The following is a 21,209-nucleotide window of genomic DNA, read 5'->3' as shown; positions in this document are numbered from 1 at the left end:
GCGGTGCAAATTTTAGGTCTCTCTCTCTCTCTCTCTCTCTCTCTCTCTCTCTCTCTCTCTGTGTGTGTGTGTGTGTGTGTGTGTGTGTGTGTGTGTGTTTTGCAACTATCGTTCAATAATATTCACATTGTCAGCACCTGCTTTTTTTGGAATTATTACATTATTCCTGAAGTCTGAGGGTATTTCACCTATCTCACATCTTGCACACCAGGAGGAATTGTTTTCTCATGGCTGGCTATCCGAAGTATCTCAATAGCTCTGAGGGAATGTTGTGTACTCCAGCAGTCTTGTTTCGGTTAAAGTCTATAAATGCTCTGTTAAATTCTTCTCACGGTATCATACATCCTACCTCATCTTCATCTATCTACTCTTCCCTTTTGTAGTGTACCTAAACTAGGATATCTAAAATACAAACTTTTTAAATTGCTTGTCTTGCTCTTTCTCATGATTTATAGGCAGATAAAGCTAACAAGATTATGTGGCACAGAAAACATGTTATCTTCGTACGTAGGTTGGAACTTCAATAGTGGCAACACTGCTGTGGAGACACTATGCAATGGAATCTACTATTGTCACTGAGAGCACATGTTGACATACCTACCTTACCTATGAGCAAACGGACTCTTCCATCCCAAGTCACCAGCGTGCACTCAATCGAGGGAAACACAGTCACTTGTGAGTGAGCGGTCTAACGTAATGGTGTCACTATGTTTTTGAAACAGGATCAAGATTGAATGTGCCAGAGGTCGTACAGCACGACAGTGTCATCAAGGTCTTCAAGAGGCGTGCGGGGAATCTACATTTCTGTACAGAACAGTGGCACATTGGTAAACGCCTTCAATGAAGGTCGGCAAACTGGTAGACATGCATCAGGCAGGTCATCCTAGTGTCTCTGAAGAAGAAGTACGTGCTGTTGCCATGTTAGAAGACAGTGATTGATGCCATACGATTTGTGAGCTCACCCATGGAACCGGATTAGCGCATACGACTGTGCTTCGCATCCTAAAGGAACACCTGGGCATACAAAAAATTGCAACATGATGGGTTCCACATGACTTGACAGAAATGCTGAAATGGATGCGTCACAATGCTGCTCAGACACACTTCGAGTGCTATGAATGTGAAGGAGAGGCTTTCTTACTCCTTATCTTAACACTGGATGAGACATGGGTCACATTGTACGAGCCAAAACTGAAACGCCAGTCCAACGAATGATGTCATTATGGGTTGCCGTGAAAGTCAAAAGTGCATCAGAGCCCCAGTATGGTGATTCTCGTGTATGACTGAGATGGTGTTATCCAAACGCATTATGTTCCTCCATGGCAGATCGTCAATGTACAGTATCACTGTTTGTTTTTGGAGCATCACCTGCGACCAGCTTTGCAAAAGAAGCAGCGACACTTTCTGCGCAACCCACCTATCATTTTACACAACAATGCACGGGCGCATACAGAGCAAACTGTGGTTGCTCTGTTCAGTCAATGGGACTGGAAAGTACTGTACCATCCATCATACTCCCCGGACTTAAGTCCTTGTGACTTTGATTTGATTCTGAAGATGAAGGAACCACTTTGTGGCATTTGCTTCAGAACTGTACCAGAGATTCAACAGGCAGTAGACCACTCCATTCGCACCATCATCAGAACAGGCTCTGCTAACAGTATACTATGCCTTCCACATCGCTGGCAATGGGTTCTACGCAACGCTGGTGACAACTCTGAAGGATAGTAACAGGTGCAAACATGTAACTCTTTTGTAACAGCTGTGAATAAATAGTTGCCACTATTTAGGTTGTTGTTGTTGTTGTTGTTGTTGTTGTCTTCAGTCCTGAGACTGGTTTGATGCAGCTCTCCATGCTACTCTATCCTGTGCAAGCTTCTTCATCTCCCAGTACCTACTGCAACCTACATCCTTCTGAATCTGCTTAGTGTATTCATCCCTTGGTCTCCCTCTACGATTTTTACCCTCCACGCTGCCCTCCAACGCTAAATTTGTGATCCCTTGATGCCTCAAAACATGTCCTACCAACCGATCCCTTCTTCTAGTCAAGTTGTGCCACAAATTCCTCTTCTCCCCAATCCTATTCAATACCGCCTCATTAGTTACGTGATCTACCCACCTTATCTTCAGCATTCTTCTGTAGCACCACATTTCGAAAGCTTCTATTCTCTTCTTGTCCAAACTAGTTATCGTCCATGTTTCACTTCCATACATGGCTACACTCCATACAAATTATTTCAGAAACGACTTCCTCACACTCAAATCTATACTCGATGTTAACAAATTTCTCTTCTTCAGAAACGATTTCCTTGCCATTGCCAGTCTACATTTTATATCCTCTCTACTTCGACCATCATCAGTTATTTTACTCCCTAAATAGCAAAACTCCTTTACTACTTTAAGTGTCTCATTTCCTAATCTAATTCCCTCAGCACCACCCGATTTAATTTCACTACATTCCATTATCCTCGTTTTGCTTTTGTTGATGTTCATCTTATATCCTCCTTTCAAGACCCTGTCCATTCCGTTCAACTGCTCTTCCAAGTCCTTTGCTGTCTCTGACAGAATTACAATGTCATCGGCGAACCTCAAAGTTTTTATCTCTTCTCCATGGATTGTAACACCTACTCCGAATTTTTCTTTTGTTTCCTTTACTGCTTGCTCAATATACAGATTGAATAACATCAGGTAGAGGCTAAAACCCTGTCTCACTCCCTTCCCAACCACTGCTTCCCTTTCATGCCCCTCTACTCTTATAACTGCCATCTGGTTTCTGTACAAATTGTAAATAGCCTTTCGCTCCCTGTATTTTACCCCTGCCACCTTCAGAACTTGAAAGAGAGTATTCCAGTCAACATTGTCAAAAGCTTTCACTAAGTCTACAAATGCTAGAAATGTAGGTTTGCCTTTCCTTAATCTTTCTTCTAAGATAAGTCGTAGGGTCAGTATTGCCTCACGTGTTCCAACATTTCTACGGAATCCAAACTGATCTTCCCCGAGGTCCGCTTCTACCAGTTTTTCCATTCGTCTGTAAAGAATTCGCGTTAGTATTTTGCAGCTGTGACTAATTAACCTGATAGTTCGGTAATTTTCGCATATGTCAACACCTGCTTTCTTTGGGATTGGAATTATTATATTCTTCTTGAAGTCTGAGGGTATTTCGCCTGTCTCATACGTCTTGCTCACCAGATGGTAGAGTTTTGTCATGACTGGCTCTCCCAAGGCCATCAGTAGTTCTAATGGAATGTTGTCTACTCCCGGGGCCTTGTTTCGACTCGGGTCTTTCAGTGCTCTGTCAATCTCTTCACGCAGTATCTTATCTCCCATTTCGTCTTCATCTACATCCTCTTCCATTTCCATAATATTGTCCTCAAGTACATCGCCTTTGTATAAACCCTCTATATACTCCTTCCACCTTTCTGCTTTCCCTTCTTTGCTTAGAACTGGGTTGCCATCTGAACTCTTGATATTCATACAAGTGGTTCTCTTTTCTCCAAAGGTCTCTTTAATTTTCCTGTAGGCAGTATCTATCTTACCCCTAGTGAGACAAGTATCTACATCCTTACATTTGTCCTCTAACCATCCTTGCTTAGCCATTTTGCACTTCCTGTCGATATCATTTTTGAGACGTTTGTATTCCTTTTTGCCTACTTCATTTACTGCATTTTTATATTTTCTCCTTGCATCAATTAAATTCAATATTTCTTCTGTTACCCAAGGATTTCTACTAGCCCTCATCTTTTTACCTACTTGATCGTCTGCTGCCTTCACTACTTCATCCCTCAGAGCCACCCATTCTTCTTCTACTGTATTTCTTTCCCCCATTCCTGTCAATTGTTCCCTTATGCTCTCCCTGAAACTCTCTACAACCTCTGGTTCTTTCAGTTTATCCAGGTCCCATCTCCTTAAATTCCCACCTTTTTGTAGTTTCTTCAGTTTCAATCTGCAGTTCATAACCAATAGATTGTGGTCAGAATCCACATCTGCCCCTGGATATGTCTTACAATTTAAAACTTGGTTCCTAAATCTCTGTCTTACCATTATATAATCTATCTGATACCTTTTAGTGTCTCCAGGATTCTTCCAGGTATACAACCTTCTTTCATGATTCTTGAACCAAGTGTTAGCTATGATTAAGTTATGCTCTGTGCAAAATTCTACCAGGCGGCTTCCTCTTTCATTTCCTCCCCCCAATCCATATTCACCTACTATGTTTCCTTCTCTCCCTTTTCCTACTGACGAATTCCAGTCACCCATGACTATTAAATTTTCGTCTCCCTTCACTACCTGAATAATTTCTTTTATCTCGTCATACATTTCATCTATTTCTTCATCATCTGCAGAGCTAGTTGGCATATAAACTTGTACTACTGTAGTAGGCATGGGCTTTGTGTCTATCTTGGCCACAATAATGTGTTCACTATGCTGTTTGTAGTAGCTAACCCACACTCCTATTTTTTTATTCATTATTAAACCTACTCCTGCATTACCCCCATTTGATTTTGTATTTATGACCCTGTAATCACCTGACCAAAAGCCTTGTTCCTCCTGCCACCGAACTTCACTAATTCCCACTATATCTAACTTTAACCTATCCATTTCCCTTTTTAAATTTTCTAACCTACCTGCCCGATTAAGGGATCGGGCATTCCACGCTCCGATCTGTAGAACGCCAGTTTTCTTTCTCCTGATAACGACGTCCTCTTGAGTAGTCCCCGCCCGGAGATCCGAATGGGGGACTATTTTACCTCTGGAATATTTTACCTCTGGAATATTTTACCCAAGAGGACACCATCATCATTTAGTCATACAGTAAAGCTGCATGTCCTCGGGAAAAATTACGGCTGTAGTTTCCCCTTGCTTTCAGCCGTTTGCAGTACCAGCACAGCAAGGCCGTTTTGGTTAATGTTACAAGGCCAGATCAGTCAATCATCCAGACTGTTGCCCCTGCAACTACTGAAAAGGCTGCTGCCCCTCTTCAGGAACCACATGTTTGTCTGGCCTCCGTTGTGGTTGCACCTACGGTACGGCCATCTGTATCGCTGAGGCACGCAAGCCTCCCCACCAACGGCAAGGTCCATGATTCATAGGTTACAACCCTCAATTTCAATTTTTTGTGTCCCTTTGTTAACAGTTTTCTTTCATTAATCACGTCTCTTGTTTCGGACTCCTATACAGTAGCATGTTTTATGGAGTTGTTCCGTCTTTTGTGTGATGGAAGAAAGTGTTAAGTTGTATAAAAAAGTATTCAATGCAGTTTTTGCCACAAGTTTCAAGTTAGGTTTTATTTAGTAGGAGGAAAAACCTAGGTCTATTAAGATTTATTCTGCAAAAATTTTATATCATGAAGACGATGCCTTATTGACACGTCATGGTCAGAAGAAATTTATCTATCTAGTAAGAGGGAGGCCGGAGAAGAAGAGTCTGGAGCTGCTGCTAGTAACAAGAAATGAGGTAAAGCAATAACTTCCACGAACATTACTTTACAAAGCGTTACTCAGAATTAGATAGTGTTACAGGTGAACACAATAGTAGTAGCTGTTCGGACTGTTGCCCTCCCCACATATCTTCAAATATGTACCTTTATTTATACAAACTGAAATAATAAATAACAGCCATGTTGCCCCCACTTCAACTGGCTACCAGTGACCGGACAGTGCTGAAGGAGCATATAAATAAGTAGATAAAGTGTTACTTGCATACATTGTAAATTTACTAATTGTACTTTATTTCTGTGATGCATGTTTGTAACTATTGTGGATGAACAAGACAAGCAGCAAAAGTGAGGGGGAGTGTGTGCGTGTGTGTGTGTGTGTGTGTGTGTGTGTGTGTGTGTGTGTGTGTGTGTGTGTGTGTGTGTGTGTGTGTGTGTGTGTGTCTGGAGGTAAACCGTGAAAAATATGCAGACAACCATTTTGCAACAAAGGTAGGAACCATACAATTGTTAAGCAGGCATGATTAGTTTGGTAGTGTATCTATTAGTAGTAAACTGAGATCCTATCCGGTCCTAAGAAATGTGGAACTGTGCTTATTATTATCAGTAGTTGTATCGCTGATCTAAAAAATTGCTCTAATACTACGTAGACCATAATGAAGGCAACAAATAATTGCCATTTTGGCAAAGTGTAAATTGTACATATATTTTTTTAAAGTCTTGTAAAAATTTTAATAAAGATTACTATTTTAATAAAGATTACTATTTTAATTTTCCACATAATTTTTTTTTAATTTGTCAGTATAGAGTCATGAATTTTATTTAAACTTAACTTATATAGGGGAGGAAAATGTACTTATGGGTAATTTAATATTATTCACAGTAGATGATATCAAGTCATAAGCGACCCCAGGGAGCATTTTATCCCAAGATAATACCGGAAGACGTGCTAGCATGGATTCCAAAATATATATTTGTTGGACATCATATGAACAGAACCTGATCACGAGTGAACAAAATCTGAAAGATACACAAGGCACTAGCATGTCATCAATGTCTTAAATGTAAATAATATTTGTGACCTAAATATGAACATGCACAATTTAGGCAGATTGTGTAATGACTTAACAGTTAAGTTTGATTATTTGAGTGCAAAGTTAATCATGGCCCGGTGCAGTGATTCTGGGAGAGATTTATGCACAGACTTGTCACTGACTAAAATAAGCTAGATCAGAAATTCTCATCCAAATATTCCAGATCAAAAGGAAACCATGGACAGGCTTAACAGTATAACAGAAATTCAGAATAATTTACAAGTGGCACAGACCAAAATTACAGAGATCATGAAGCTTGTGCATAGGAATGTAACGGAACTGCAGTCAGTTTGCAAGGAGTTACCAGATGAAGTGCAAAATCTATAAGGAGAGGTGGAACACTTGAAACTAGTGAAAAAATACCAAGAACACTTGGGCAAGAATATGAAGGAAGTAATTGAAAGAGCCGAGGTTGGGTTAGTAGATAGCACCACTACGCTTGCACAAAAGTTTGTACAAGAGCACATAATATACGTAGATGTAACGGAAGAAGTAATGGCACAGAAGGAAAGCAAAATAATTGCTAAAATCGACTCAGATATTAAAGCAGCAGGAAAGTGAATTCGTAAAGAGCTCATGAATGGTAGCGGTAGCTCAAAAGAGCCGATTGAAACTAACAATCCAAGCCAAATAGATATGTCAGGAAGTGGGAATGCTTACACTCATTCACCTATTCACCTGCGACTATACCTGGCGGTGGAGAAAAGGAGTATAATTTACAACAACCAATACCAATGACGGTGCTGTCATATGATGCATACAATCACATGCAGCCAGTGACAGTGCCACAGCCTGTGAGCACAGCACCTTGTTTGTCGTCCATTTTAGCATATGGAGGCCTAATTAGGAGTAGGAAATTTCCAGTATATTCGACTGAGGGCAAGAAAACAAACCTTGTCATATTCATAAGGGGATTCTGGAATGTGCTGCCACATACCTGAATGGAAGCACAAAAGATCAGATTCACAGTAGGCTGTACCCGAGGTGACGCTTTGCTTTAGGCTATTGACATGACTGAGTGCTGCCACACACATAATTTGAGCAAGTGTTTCTTGAAAAATTCTGGTCAATCGCTGTACAAGAGAGGTTGCACTGTGAGGTGTTTAACCCTCAGCCCTTTAACAGTAAACAGGGAGGACTGTGTTGACATTTTGAAAAAATCTTAAAATATAAGACATATTACTGGACAAATCCAATCTCACATATTGACTTCTTAAAGATACGGTATTCAAGAATCGGTTGCCACTGCATATCAAGGAAAAATTGGTGACAATACCAGAAAAGCTCTCCAGTACTTCCTCTCTATACTCAACTCGATCGATCTCATTTACAAAAAGGGGAACCACCAACTGAGAGTAGGAATATGCAACCAGATATACCACATAATGGAAACCACTTTAACTGTAACAGAATAGTACAAACAACCAGCATGGGTTGATGTCTTTACATGTTTCAGCAAAGTAACAAAAATAAGAACTAAGGTAACAGATAGAACTATGGAGAACAAAAATGGGCTACGACATGACATTATCCAGGTTACCAAGACCCAATACCTATGGAACAAAGGGGTCCAGGTACCAGGGTTCAAGGTCCACTGCAAGTAGACAATGAACATCAGTATCACAATCGGCCACAACATACCGACAACAGTAGGCACCCTAACATAAATTAGCAATGGTTACAGACAAGAAAATGGGGGATATGTACAGGAGAGAGGACAAAGACAAAGGGAAACTGATTCGCAATGTGGGCAGGATACAAAAGGGAGAAACAATGATCATAATACTGTGCATATAGTACAAGTAATGCAAAGCGATGAAATTATCTCATCACAGCACAGGAAAACAGAGGCAGGTTGCGATAAGCCCGCAGTCGCAGACTGAGAAGATGAGTGGGGGGCATGCATTTATTTACAAATTGTATTGTATGCTATGAACAGGATAGTAATATTAAGCAGGAATTTTGTATGAAAGACAAAAGTGACATTAAAATGCAGAAGAAATAATAATAATTAGTGATAACGCAGCTAAACAAGCCAATGTGACAGTACCCATTGTACTAGATACAGGAGCCACGACTAACATTATTTCACAAAGTTTGTTCAATGAAATTAGGAAGGATATTAGACATACAAACTTTATTAGTACAAAAGTGCCATAACTTGACTGCAGTTGGGAAGAGATCAAAGAGAATAAAATTACAAGCTCGTATACTCATAACATTCAAAAGACACCACTATAGAATGTACCTTTTTGGTAGAAGAAAAATTGATGGTTCATTGTTTAATGGGGATGAATGTTTTCAGACTATACAAAGTACAGATTGATGCAGGTAATGGTAAACGTTATTTCGTACAAAAGCATTAGCATACAGGCAAAGGTCAATGAACCTACTTATCTGAGGCACAAATGAACAAATTAAGGGTACTCACCCAAGAAAGCACTCATGGTTTAAGAAAAAAAAAAAAATGCATCTACAAGATAGATGTCAACCCCCAAGAAAAATCTGTTCTTCATCTTACCCCATACGATCATCAAAAATGGGAGCAGTATTGAAGTAAATAGAAAGCATCATTGACTGGGTGGGGGGATAACAGAACCTCCTCACTCGCCCTACTGTATTCCCATATTAGCAATTGCAGAGCTAGATGGTAGCATGTAGTTAGTACTTGACGGAAGGGGCATAAACAAAATTATTGTCCCAGTGAGGACACAACCAGAAAATTTAGAACAACAACTGCTTTAAGTTTCGTGGAGTTTGATTTCCTACCACGATCGATCTCTATGTGTTCTAGTGGAAAATAATCTTGCACCAAGAGAGCAAAAAGTACACAGTGTTATTATGTGGGGGAAGAAGTTATGGATTTTGTGTGTTAACTTTTGGTTTACATGTAAGTGCTGGTGTCTTTACTGCAGCCCTGGATAAGGTATTGGGACTGGAGCTGCTAAGCCAAGTTACGATATACGTAGACGACTTTTTGATAGTGACTTCCACATAGGAAGAGCACCTACACATAATAGCGCAGTTACTTTATTGTTTTTCTGAGTATGGGGTAACTGCGAACTTGAAAATGTCCGAATTCGGAAAAGAAAGGATTAAATTTTTAGGGCACAATATTTCAGGGATCTTGACAGGTCTTGGGAAACTGGAACCTTTAGATACTTCCCATGTCCACAAAATAAGGAACAGCTAAAGAAGTATTTAGGCCTGGCCCCCTTTTTTAGGAAATTTGTGCCCAACTAACTCTTAAGTAGTGACGCAATGCAGAACTTACTAAGGAAAAACAATACAGAAAAAAGATACTGGAAACATAAAGTAAGTACTTGTCAATGCTGATATTTTAAACCAGCCTGACATGAACCAGGAATTTTGTCTAAGTACAGGCTTATCATCACAAGGCCTGAGGTTTGGGGTGGGGGGTTGTCTTTTCCACATTAAAGGGCTAAATGATAAACAAATGCCAAGCATTATTACTTTCATGAGTAGATTGCTTACAATGTGAGAGGGGGGAGTACTCTGTAACCATGAACTCCAAGCACTCGCTGTCATGTGGCTTATTTGAAAGTTTGATTATTAGTTATGGGACATGCACACGAAGGATTACTGTGATCATCAAGCCCTCTCGTTTCTCTACACCTGCACACTAGTCCACAGAAGGATAGCTCCGTGGTGCCTATATTTACAAGAATTTAGTTTTGAAATAGTGTAAATTAGGAGTGAACAAAACATAATAGCTGATGTGCAACCGAGACTACCACATGGTTTGAATGAATTTTTTGAATATACTGAACAGACCTAAGATATTAGAGTCTTGCTAATGATAGCCTGTACTATACAAAAGTGTGCCACAGCCTAGGACAGCTGCAAGAAGACGGTCAGCGCTGGCAAAAGGTAAGAAAAAAGTTACAGGAAGCTAGGAATACAAATGGTAAACAAGTTCTACAAGATATACCAAGGAGTGCTATTTCATAAACGCACACCAGAACAAGAAAATTTGTGAGCTTACCAGAGGACTATGCTGACAACTTCATTAAGTACATTCATAACTTGTGGGGCCACTACGGTGTTTCAAAATGTACAGGCAAAATCACCACCTATTGCTATTTCATGACCATGAGATGTAGATACAACAAGTGATCAGAAAATTTGGAAAAAACAACACACACACACACACACACACACACACACACACACACACAAATAAGCCTACGTTGAATGAATTACATCCTATCATTCTGATGAAACCACTCGAATTGTATCAATGGGCGTGGCTGGCCCATGTCCACAAGGAAAGGAGTGAAATATGTGATAGCATTGTATGATGCCTTTTCTAAATATCTCGAATTATATGCTGTAGGGCCAGTAACCTCAGGTCTAATCATAAGGAGAATAGTGGAAGAAAAGCCTAGGATAATCTTGACTGACAATGCATCATATTTCACCAGGATGAAATGGAAAGAAATTTTCAGTAAATACATCATATACATACTAGTATCTCATTTTCACCTGGAGGCCAGCCCCATCAAAAGAGTATTCTGCAAGTTTAACCGATTCATCCATACATACACTCCACAGTAACATTAGTGGATTAAATTTGTATCACCATTCCAGCTGATTGTAAATAATTCACCACACACATCTAGTGGTTTCATACCCACAGAGTTGACGTTTGACAAAGTTACAATAGATGAATGGGCAAAACCATTACCAAAGATATCCAAAAAAAGAAATAACTATGGAGGAGAAGGTACGACAAGCTCTACTAACATTAGAAGAAAAGGCAAAAGGTAGAAAAACATCATCAGAGATTAGGACGTGTAACTAAATTTCAAGTGGGCCAGATGGTGTTGCTGCGATCCCATCAAAGTCGACAGAATACAAGAAACTCAATCATAAGTGGCAACCATTTATAATACTCAACATTCCATGCTGAGAATGTTACTGACTAGCATATCCAAACAGTGGGAAGAAAAAGGAATTATACCCACTTAAAGACCTGAAGGAGTTTGTTTGTTAGTGGAAAACAATATAATCAGTACACACAATCTAAACAGATGGAGGACATGGAATACCATATATCAGTTCTACAGCAGGCGTATTATTCACCATATACAGGGTGTACATGAAGTCTGGGAACACTTTCAATTATTTATTGCATAAGAACCAAACAATGTACAGATATCATACATATGTCAATTTTGAAGAGAAACCCTGAAAATTTTTTTTTCCATGTATACTACCACAGCGTAGTTTGGTAATTTGCTGATACTCAGCGGCAGTCACAAACCTGCCGAGTTCCAGTGCAGAGCGAGCTTTCTGTGTGTTGGAGTTTGACAAAAACAAGTGTGCTACAGCTGTTCAATGGACGTTTAGAACCAAGTGTGGTAAGGAGCCACTAACAAGGAAGGCCATTTACCACTGGCACAACAAATTCATTATGATGGGTCGCCTGTGCCTGGCAAAGAGAAGCGGGCATCCCACAGTGAATGTGGAGTGCGTACAAGAGACATTCATAAGGAGTCCAAAGAAATCGGTGCGTCGTGCATCACGTGAACTCGAAATGGCTCCACTGACAGTGTGGATGTGGAAAGTCCTGCGACAGAAGCTGTCTATGAAACCATTCAAATTGGAGCTGCAGGAGCTCAATGATGACCACGAAGACATATGTTTTGAGTTTCGTTCGCAGTTGCAACAACTGAATGAGGATGGGGATGGCATTGTCGGTCACTTAATTTTTAGCGACGAAGCCACTTTTACCACTAATGGGGAAGTGAACAGGCATAATTGTCGAATCTGGGGTACAATGCATCCACACGAATGTATTGAATATGAGTGTGATTCCCCACTTTTTGTGCCTTGTCACGTCAAAAACTGTACGGGCCATTCTTCTTCGCCGAGAGCACTGTCACTGGATATTCCCTACTTGAACATGTTGCAGCAATGGCTGATGCCTCAAATGCAATTGGACTCTCCTTTCATCTTTCAGCAGGATGGGGTTCCACCCCATTTTCATTGTGAAGTTTGTGGGTACCTGAATACAGAGCTGCTGCATCGACGGATCAGCCGTGCTACAGAGGGGGACAGCTGTTTCATGAAATGGCCTCCCCAATCACCAGATCTCACTCTGAGTGACTTTTTTCTGTGGGGGAACATTAAAGATCTGGTGTATGGTACCGCCTCTACCACGTGATGTGGCTGGGTCACTCATGGTTTGCATATTGAATGTTTGTACAAAAGAACTTTCAGAGTTTCTCTTCAAAATGCAATATGTATGACATCTGTACACTGTTTTGTTCTTGTGCAATAAATAATTGAAAGTGTTCCCTGACTTTATGTACACCCTGTATATGAGGAGACATCACAAATGCAGTTTACGTATGTATCATGCACTAAACACCTAATCAGAGCAGTAAGATTTAGGTAAGTGCCAGATAATATAAAGATAAGGTTATTTTTAAAGAGCATTCAAAGACATATACAGGGTGTACATAAAGTCAGGGAACACTTTCAATTATTTATTGCACAAGAACAAAACAGTGTACAGATGTCATACATATTGCATTTTGAAGAGAAACTCTGAAAGTTCTTTTGTACAAACATTCAATATGCAAACCATGAGTGACCCAGCTACATCACGTGGTAGAGGCGGTACCATACACCAGATCTTTAATGTTCCCCCACAGAAAAAAGTCACTCAGAGTGACAAGTGCCCATTAAATAAACACCACTAATCAAAGTTTTTTGGAATGCCGTAGTACGGGACAACAGAATTGAAAGTGTGCTCCCTGCCGCCGTTGGATAAGCAGCTGCAGCAGCAAGTCGTATACTCCTAGCTCACTCATTTCTTACATAGTTTAATTCTTAATTTCTTTGAGTGTTTTTGGTACTTGCATTGTTTAATTCATAAATTTCGGGCGTATTATAGTATTTGAGAGTTGTAGCATCGCGTTTTAGTACCTGAATAGTGTAAAATCGCGTAGTCTCCTTCCGCTGTCGAGCAGTGTGTCAGCAGTGCGCAAGTAGCAGCATTACTGCATTTACTAGGCAATCTTGTATTTTAATAACCGTTTAAATTTTGTCGATTTGTTTGCGCTCTCTGTAGATTAGTTCAGACGTTCTTTGCAAAACAGTTTTTAGCATGGATAGGGACTGCAACTGCTGTGTTCGGATGCAGGCTGAGTTGGCATCCCTTCGCTCCCAGCTTCAGGCAGTGTTGGCTTCGGTCACACAGCTTGAGGCTGTTGCCAATGGGCATCACTGTGGGGGTCCGGATGGGGGTTTGTCGGGGACGGCCAGCTCGTCCCACGCATCCCCCGATCGGACTACGACTGTGGTTGCCTGGGATACTGCCCGCATTGAGGCTGATCCCTCACCTGTGGTAGAGTGGGAGGTCGCCTCAAGGTGTGGCAGGGGGCGAAACACATTCAGGAGGGCTGAACGGAAGGCCTCTCCAGTTTGTCTGACGAACCAGTTTCAGGCTCTGTCTCAGGCTGATACTGATCTTCGGCCTGAAATGGCTGCTTGTCCTGTTCCAGAGGTTGCCCCTCAGTCTGCAAGAACCGGGCGGTCGCAGAGGGTGGGCTTACTGGTAGTTGGGAGCTCCAACGTCAGGCGCGTAATGGGGCCCCTTAGGGATATGGCAGCAAGAGAGGGGAAGAAAACCAATGTGCACTCCGTGTGCATACCGGGGGGAGTCATTCCAGATGTGGAAAGGGTCCTTCCGGATGCCATGAAGGGTACAGGGTGCACCCATCTGTAGGTGGTCGCTCATGTCGGCACCAATGATGTGTGTCGCTATGGATCGGAGGAAATCCTCTCTGGCTTCCGGCGGCTATCTGATTTGGTGAAGACTGCCAGTCTCGCTAGCGGGATGAAAGCAGAGCTCACCATCTGCAGCATCGTCGACAGGACTGACTGCGGACCTTTGGTACAGAGCCGAGTGGAGGGTCTGAATCAGAGGCTGAGACGGTTCTGCGACCATGTGGGCTGCAGATTCCTCGACTTGCGCCATAGGGTGGTGGGGTTTCGGGTTCCGCTGGATAGGTCAGGAGTCCACTACACGCAACAAGCGGCTACACGGGTAGCAGGGGTTGTGTGGCGTGGGCTGGGCGGTTTTTTAGGTTAGATGGCCTTGGGCAAGTACAGAAAGGGCAACAGCCTCAACGGGTGCGGGGCAAAGTCAGGACATGCGGGGACCAAGCAGCAATCGGTATTGTAATTGTCAACTGTCGAAGCTGCGTTGTTAAAGTACCGGAACTTCAAGCGCTGATAGAAAGCACCGAAGCTGAAATCGTTATAGGTACAGAAAGCTGGCTTAAGCCAGAGATAAATTCTGCCGAAATTTTTACAAACGTACAGACGGTGTTTAGGAAGGATAGATTGCATGCAACCGGTGGTGGAGTGTTCGTCGCTGTTAGTAGTAGTTTATCCTGTAGTGAAGTAGAAGTGGATAGTTCCTGTGAATTATTATGGGTGGAGGTTACACTCAACAACCGAGCTAGGTTAATAATTGGCTCCTTTTACCGACCTCCCGACTCAGCAGCGTTAGTGGCAGAACAACTGAGAGAAAATTTGGAATACATTTCACATAAATTTCCTCAGCATGTTATAGTCTTAGGTGGAGATTTCAATTTACCAGATATAGACTGGGACACTCAGATGTTTAGGACGGGTGGTAGGGACAGAGCATCGAGTGACATTATACTGAGTGTACTATCCGAAAATTACCTCGAGCAATTAAACAGAGAACCGACTCGTGGAGATAACATCTTGGACCTACTGATAACAAACAGACCCGAACATTTCGACTCTGTAAGTGCAGAACAGGGAATCAGTGATCATAAGGCCGTTGCAGCATCCCTGAATATGGAAGTTAATAGGAATATAAAAAAAGGGAGGAACGTTTATCTGTTTAGCAAGAGTAATAGAAGGCAGATTTCAGGCTACCTAACAGATCAAAACGAAAATTTCTGTTCCGACACTGACAATGTTGAGTGTTTATGGAAAAAGTTCAAGGCAATCGTAAAATGCGTTTTAGACAGGCACGTGCTGAGTAAAACTGTGAGGGACGGGAAAAACCCACCGTGGTACAACAACGAAGTTAGGAAACTACTGCGAAAGCAAAGAGAGCTTCACTCCAAGTTTAAACGCAGCCAAACCCTCTCAGACAAACAGAAGCTAAGCGATGTCAAAGTTAGCGTAAAGAGGGCTATGCGAGAAGCGTTCAGTGAATTCGAAAGTAAAATTCTATGTACCGACTTGACAGAAAATCCTAGGAAGTTCTGGTCTTACGTTAAATCAGTAAGTGGCTCGAAACAGCATATCCAGACACTCCGGGATGATGATGGCATTGAAACAGAGGATGACACGCGTAAAGCTGAAATACTAAACACCTTTTTCCAAATCTGTTTCACAGAGGAAGACCGCACTGCAGTTCCTTCTCTAAATCCTCGCACAAACGAAAAAATGGCTGACATCGAAATAAGTGTCCAAGGAATAGAAAAGCAACTGGAATCACTCAACAGAGGAAAGTCCACTGGACCTGACGGGATACCAATTCGATTCTACACAGAGTACGCGAAAGAACTTGACCCCCTTCTAACAGCCGTGTACCGCAAGTCTCTAGAGGAACGGAGGGTTCCAAATGATTGGAAAAGAGCACAGGTAGTCCCAGTCTTCAAGAAGGGTCATCGAGCAGATGCGCAAAACTATAGACCTATATCTCTGACGTCGATCTGTTGTAGAATTTTAGAACATGTTTTTTGCTCGAGTATCATGTCGTTTTTGGAAACCCAGAATCTACTATGTAGGAATCAACATGAAGTCCGGAAACAGCGATCGTGTGAGACCCAACTCGCGTTATTTGTTCATGAGACCCAGAAAATATTAGATACAGGCTCCCAGGTAGATGCTATTTTTCTTGACTTCCGGAAGGCGTTCGATACAGTTCCGCACTGTCGCCTGATAAACAAAGTAAGAGCCTACGGAATATCAGACCAGCTGTGTGGCTGGATTGAAGAGTTTTTAGCAAACAAAACACAGCATGTTGTTATCAATGGAGAGACGTCTACAGACGTTAAAGTAACCTCTGGCGTGCCACAGGGGAGTGTTACGGGACCATTGCTTTTCACAATATATATAAATGACCTAGTAGATAGTGTCGGAAGTTCCATGCGGCTTTTCGCGGATGATGCTGTAGTATACAGAGAAGTTGCAGCATTAGAAAATTGTAGCGAAATGCAGGAAGATCTGCAGCGGATAGGCACTTGGTGCAGGGAGTGGCAACTGTCCCTTAACATAGACAAATGTAATGTATTGCGAATACATAGAAAGAAGCATCCTTTATTGTATGATTATATGATAGCGGAACAAACACTGGTAGCAGTTACTTCTGTAAAATATATGGGAGTATGCGTGCGGAACGATTTGAAGTGGAATGATCATATAAAATTAATTGTTGGTAAGGCGGGTACCAGGTTGACATTCATTGGGAGAGTACTTAGAAAATGTAGTCCATCAACAAAGGAGGTGGCTTACAAAACACTCGTTCGACCTATACTTGAGTATTGCTCATCAGTGTGGGATCCGTACCAGATCGGGTTGACGGAGGAGATAGAGAAGATCCAAAGAAGAGCGGCGCGTTTCATCACAGGGTTATTTGGTAACCGTGATAGCGTTACGGAGATGTTTAATAAACTCAAGTGGCAGACTCTGCAAGAGAGGCGCTCTGCATCGCGGTGTAGCTTGCTCGCCAGGTTTCGAGAGGGTGCGTTTCTGGATGAGGTATCGAATATATTGCTTCCCCCTACTTATACCTCCCGAGGAGATCACGAATGTAAAATTAGAGAGATTAGAGCGCGCACGGAGGCTTTCAGACAGTCGTTCTTCCCACGAACCATACGCGACTGGAACAGAAAAGGGAGGTAATAACAGTGGCACGTAAAGTGCCCTCCGCCACACACCGTTGGGTGGCTTGCGGAGTATAAACGTAGATGTAGATGTAGACAAGTGACAGATGCATTCTGGCCTACAGCAGATTGCTGTGGTGGAGAGCAGCGGTTGTGACGTATAGGAATAGTAGTGTAGAGACACTCAGACACTGCAAACACTACAGTGCATGTTGAGAAACTTTATGCCTTTGCAGAACGAGATGGGTTAAGTAACTAACCACACTGGTAATGTAATACCATATGCATATCAGAACCCTATAGAACAAGCAATGGTACTGACACCAGCACAGAAATGGAATTAATAAAATAACATGTATATATGAATATAATAGGATTTATGTAATTTAGAGGGAGTATTTACAAGGAATAGGGAACTGACAAAAGTACAAAGCTAAAATAAAATAAACACTATTATACAAAACAATAAATGAACTAAAGAACATCTACAGGAGAATGAAAGGGAAGTAAATTCAACAAATACTAAACCTAACTACGAATTACACCAATATTTACAATACGTACTGTGAGTTAAAGTTGGGTTTCTTTATTGTATAAGCTAACTACAGCATTTTAACAAAACTACAAACTACATGGAAAAGAACTGAAAAGTGGGTGCCGTATACTAAAAGAATACCTACTGGCTCATTTATGCTATGCACTGGATAACAAAATGTTACAGGTGAAGTCATTTACTTAATACAGGAGGCATAAGAACAAACTCGTGCCTCAGCGATACAGATGGCCGTACCGTAGGTGCAACCACAACGGAGGGGTATCTGTTGAGAGGCCAGACAAACATGGTTCCTGAAGAGGGGCAGCAGCCTTTTCAGTAGTTGCAGGGGCAACAGTCTGGATGATGGACTGATCTGGCCTTTTAACATTAACCAAAACGGCCTTGCTGTGCTGGTACTGCGAACGGCTGAAAGCAAGGGGAAACTACAGCCGTAATTTTTCCCGAGGAAATGCAGCTTTACTGTATGCATGGAGAGCTGCATCAAACCAGTCTCAGGACTGAAGACCACAACAACAACAAGAACAAACTGCATGTAAGTTGAGGGGAACTAGAATAACGATAATTGTGCTCATTCTAAAAACAAAACATTTGTGCTCATTAAGGTTTAGAAGCTAAGAATACTTCAAGAATTTAACTCTGCCAAGTGTGAAAAAAAACGAAATACTCCTACGTACTGAGCCAGTATGAGTAAGTGATTAAAGGATGAATGTGATGCGAGCTGAACCCACCGGTAGTTACATACTTACTAGTTTAGTTTAATTAGCAATAAGAATATTTTCTAGGGAATGACGCAAAGCCACAACCTGACTAAGTTGATGAGTATTAGGATGATAGGTACTTTGAAGATGGCACCCGTTGTGTGTGAATGTGAAATGGATGAGTTGTTTTGGAGATTTCAGCACCTGAATGAATTTATGAGGTAAAGAAAAGCTCTAATATCATAACGAATGAGTTAAAATGTAATTTACTATGAGGCGCATAACACATTGAGTGAATATCAAATAGCATTTTAAACAGCGAATTTTCCAAGCGAAAATGCTGTCTGTTCAAAATAATTCTGGAACACATTCGTAATTTTGCGCCAATGGTGTGTTGGAGTGAAATGCAGTTGGCATCCCTGCACACGTTTGTGTCTAATGTGTAACTGTCGGAAGTTTCATTGTTATATGTCTGTTAGTTATTGTTCAGTGCTGTCATCTTGAGTAGATAGTTACATCACACACTTTATTAATTGAGATATGGCAGAGTTTGAGGAGCAACGTGTCTGCATTAAATTTTGCATGAAACTCAGGAAAACCTTCACAGAGACTTACCAAATGATGTAGGAAGCCTACGGTGATGAGTGCTTAAGCCATACTCGGTGTTACAAATGGTTCACAGGCCTTAAAAATGGCCAGATGGAAGTTACAGATGATCCTCATTCAGGATGCCCTTCGACATCTACCAACAACGCTCATGTCAGGAATGTCAACGAAACTGTGCGTGCAAACCGAAGAGTTACTCTCCGAGAGATTGCGGAAGAATGTGACATTTCAGTTGGATCATGTCTTGAAATACTGACACAGCATCTTAGAATGTCTTGCCACCAAGTTCATCACACGACTCAAGCCTCAAGATCAGAAAGACCTATGCCTTGCAGTCTGTCAAAAGGTTTTGAATTGCACAAATGGGAACGAGATATTCCTTAAGAGAATCAAAACTGGTGATGAGGCATGGGTGGGTCTACGGTTATGACATTGGAGACCATGGTTCAATCTTCACAATGGGTTGGGAAAGGTTCTCCAACACCAAAAAAAAGATTGTCGTGTCAGGTCAAATGTCTTTCTGATGGCGTCTTTGATTTCGAAGGCTTACTTCATCGTGAATTCGTGTCACGGAGACAAACTGTTAATCAATGGTACTATGGAGACATGTTGTGACGCCTGCAAGAAAATGTGAGAAGGAAGCAGCCTGAAATGTGACAAGACAATTCAAGGCTCTTGCATCACAATAATGCACCCGCACATTTATCCCTCTTGGTAGTGCGTGACTATTGCACAAAAAAAGAAATCGCTGTGCTGCTTCATCCTCCGTACTCTACAGACCTGTCCCCTGCAGTCATTTTGTTTTTATTTCCAAAGTTGGAAACTCCACTGGACAAATGAAGATTTGCAACAATAGACGAGATAAAAGAAAGTTCACAGATGGCGCTTCAGGCAATCTGCAAAAGGGCATACCAAGACTGCTTCTGAAAGTGGAAACGGCGTTGGGAGCAGTGCATCAATTATGGAGGAGAGTATTTTTAAGGAGACCATGCACAATAAGTAAAAGGTTAACAGTGAAAAATTTTGTGGTAAAAGTTATGGAAATTTTTGAACAGACCTCGTACATGTAAATAGCATGATGAGAACACATGAAGGCATCAGATAACACTAAATGTTTGAAGCTTGGGTAGACACTCCCACATTTTTCCTACATTCAAATGAAACAGTTCCCTGTAGATAATAGATCTTTCTCTTGTATTGTTGCTAAAGGTGTTGCTGAGTGTAGTTGTGTGGTATGTTGGAAGATGCAAGGATGCCCGAGTATTTCAGATTCCTTTTTATGACCCCTTGTAATTGAGGGAGGATATGTAAGTTCAAGAACATTAAGAAAACTGAAGTTAACTTCTAATGAATGTAAACCTATGATTCTTGTGTATAACCTTGTAATTCTATGTAATATTTTCTGTATATTATATAAAGACAATTAGATGATAGTGATGGAAAACATACCTGAACTGTGTGAAGTGCAAAAAGTGATACGGGTGGCTTAATACCATGAATACAGCACATGCCTATGGCAAGAATAAAACCAGGATAAACCTTTTATAGCAGTGCAACAGAGCAGGACATGGCTACAGGAGAGGAGTGATGAAAGAAATAAAGGTAACAAAACAAATTTACCTTGTCCTTAACAGATATTCCTCATGATGTCGATTGCTTCTTCAGACTCTGCAGCAACGTAAAGTATGTCATAACCTACTAACAAGCAGATGGGAACTTACACGGTTCCCTGATGCGACATTGGAAAAAAATGAAGCCAGTAATCAAGGTGTTGACTGTACGAAGCAGCTTCTTCAGACTATGCAGCGATGTGGGGTTACTCGTAGTCTACAAACTAGTAGACGGGAACTTATATAGCTCCTGCGTTGTAGCTCTGGCAGGAATGAGAGGCACACGAGGTCACTATGCTACATG

The 21,209-nt window shown here is 41.4% G+C and overlaps 1 protein-coding gene across 1 annotated transcript in view; it reads right to left on the bottom strand.

The window, feature by feature from the left end:
- LOC126259815 (uncharacterized) overlaps window positions 1-21,209 on the bottom strand; it is a 163,455-nt gene that overhangs the window by 51,022 nt on the left and 91,224 nt on the right. The window lies entirely within an intron of this gene.

Source organism: Schistocerca nitens, chromosome 5 (genome assembly GCF_023898315.1).
Source record: "Schistocerca nitens isolate TAMUIC-IGC-003100 chromosome 5, iqSchNite1.1, whole genome shotgun sequence".
Taxonomy (NCBI): Eukaryota; Metazoa; Arthropoda; class Insecta; order Orthoptera; family Acrididae; genus Schistocerca; species Schistocerca nitens.
Note: the sequence above shows the minus strand (reverse complement) of the source record. Positions and strands in the feature narration are given on the sequence as shown.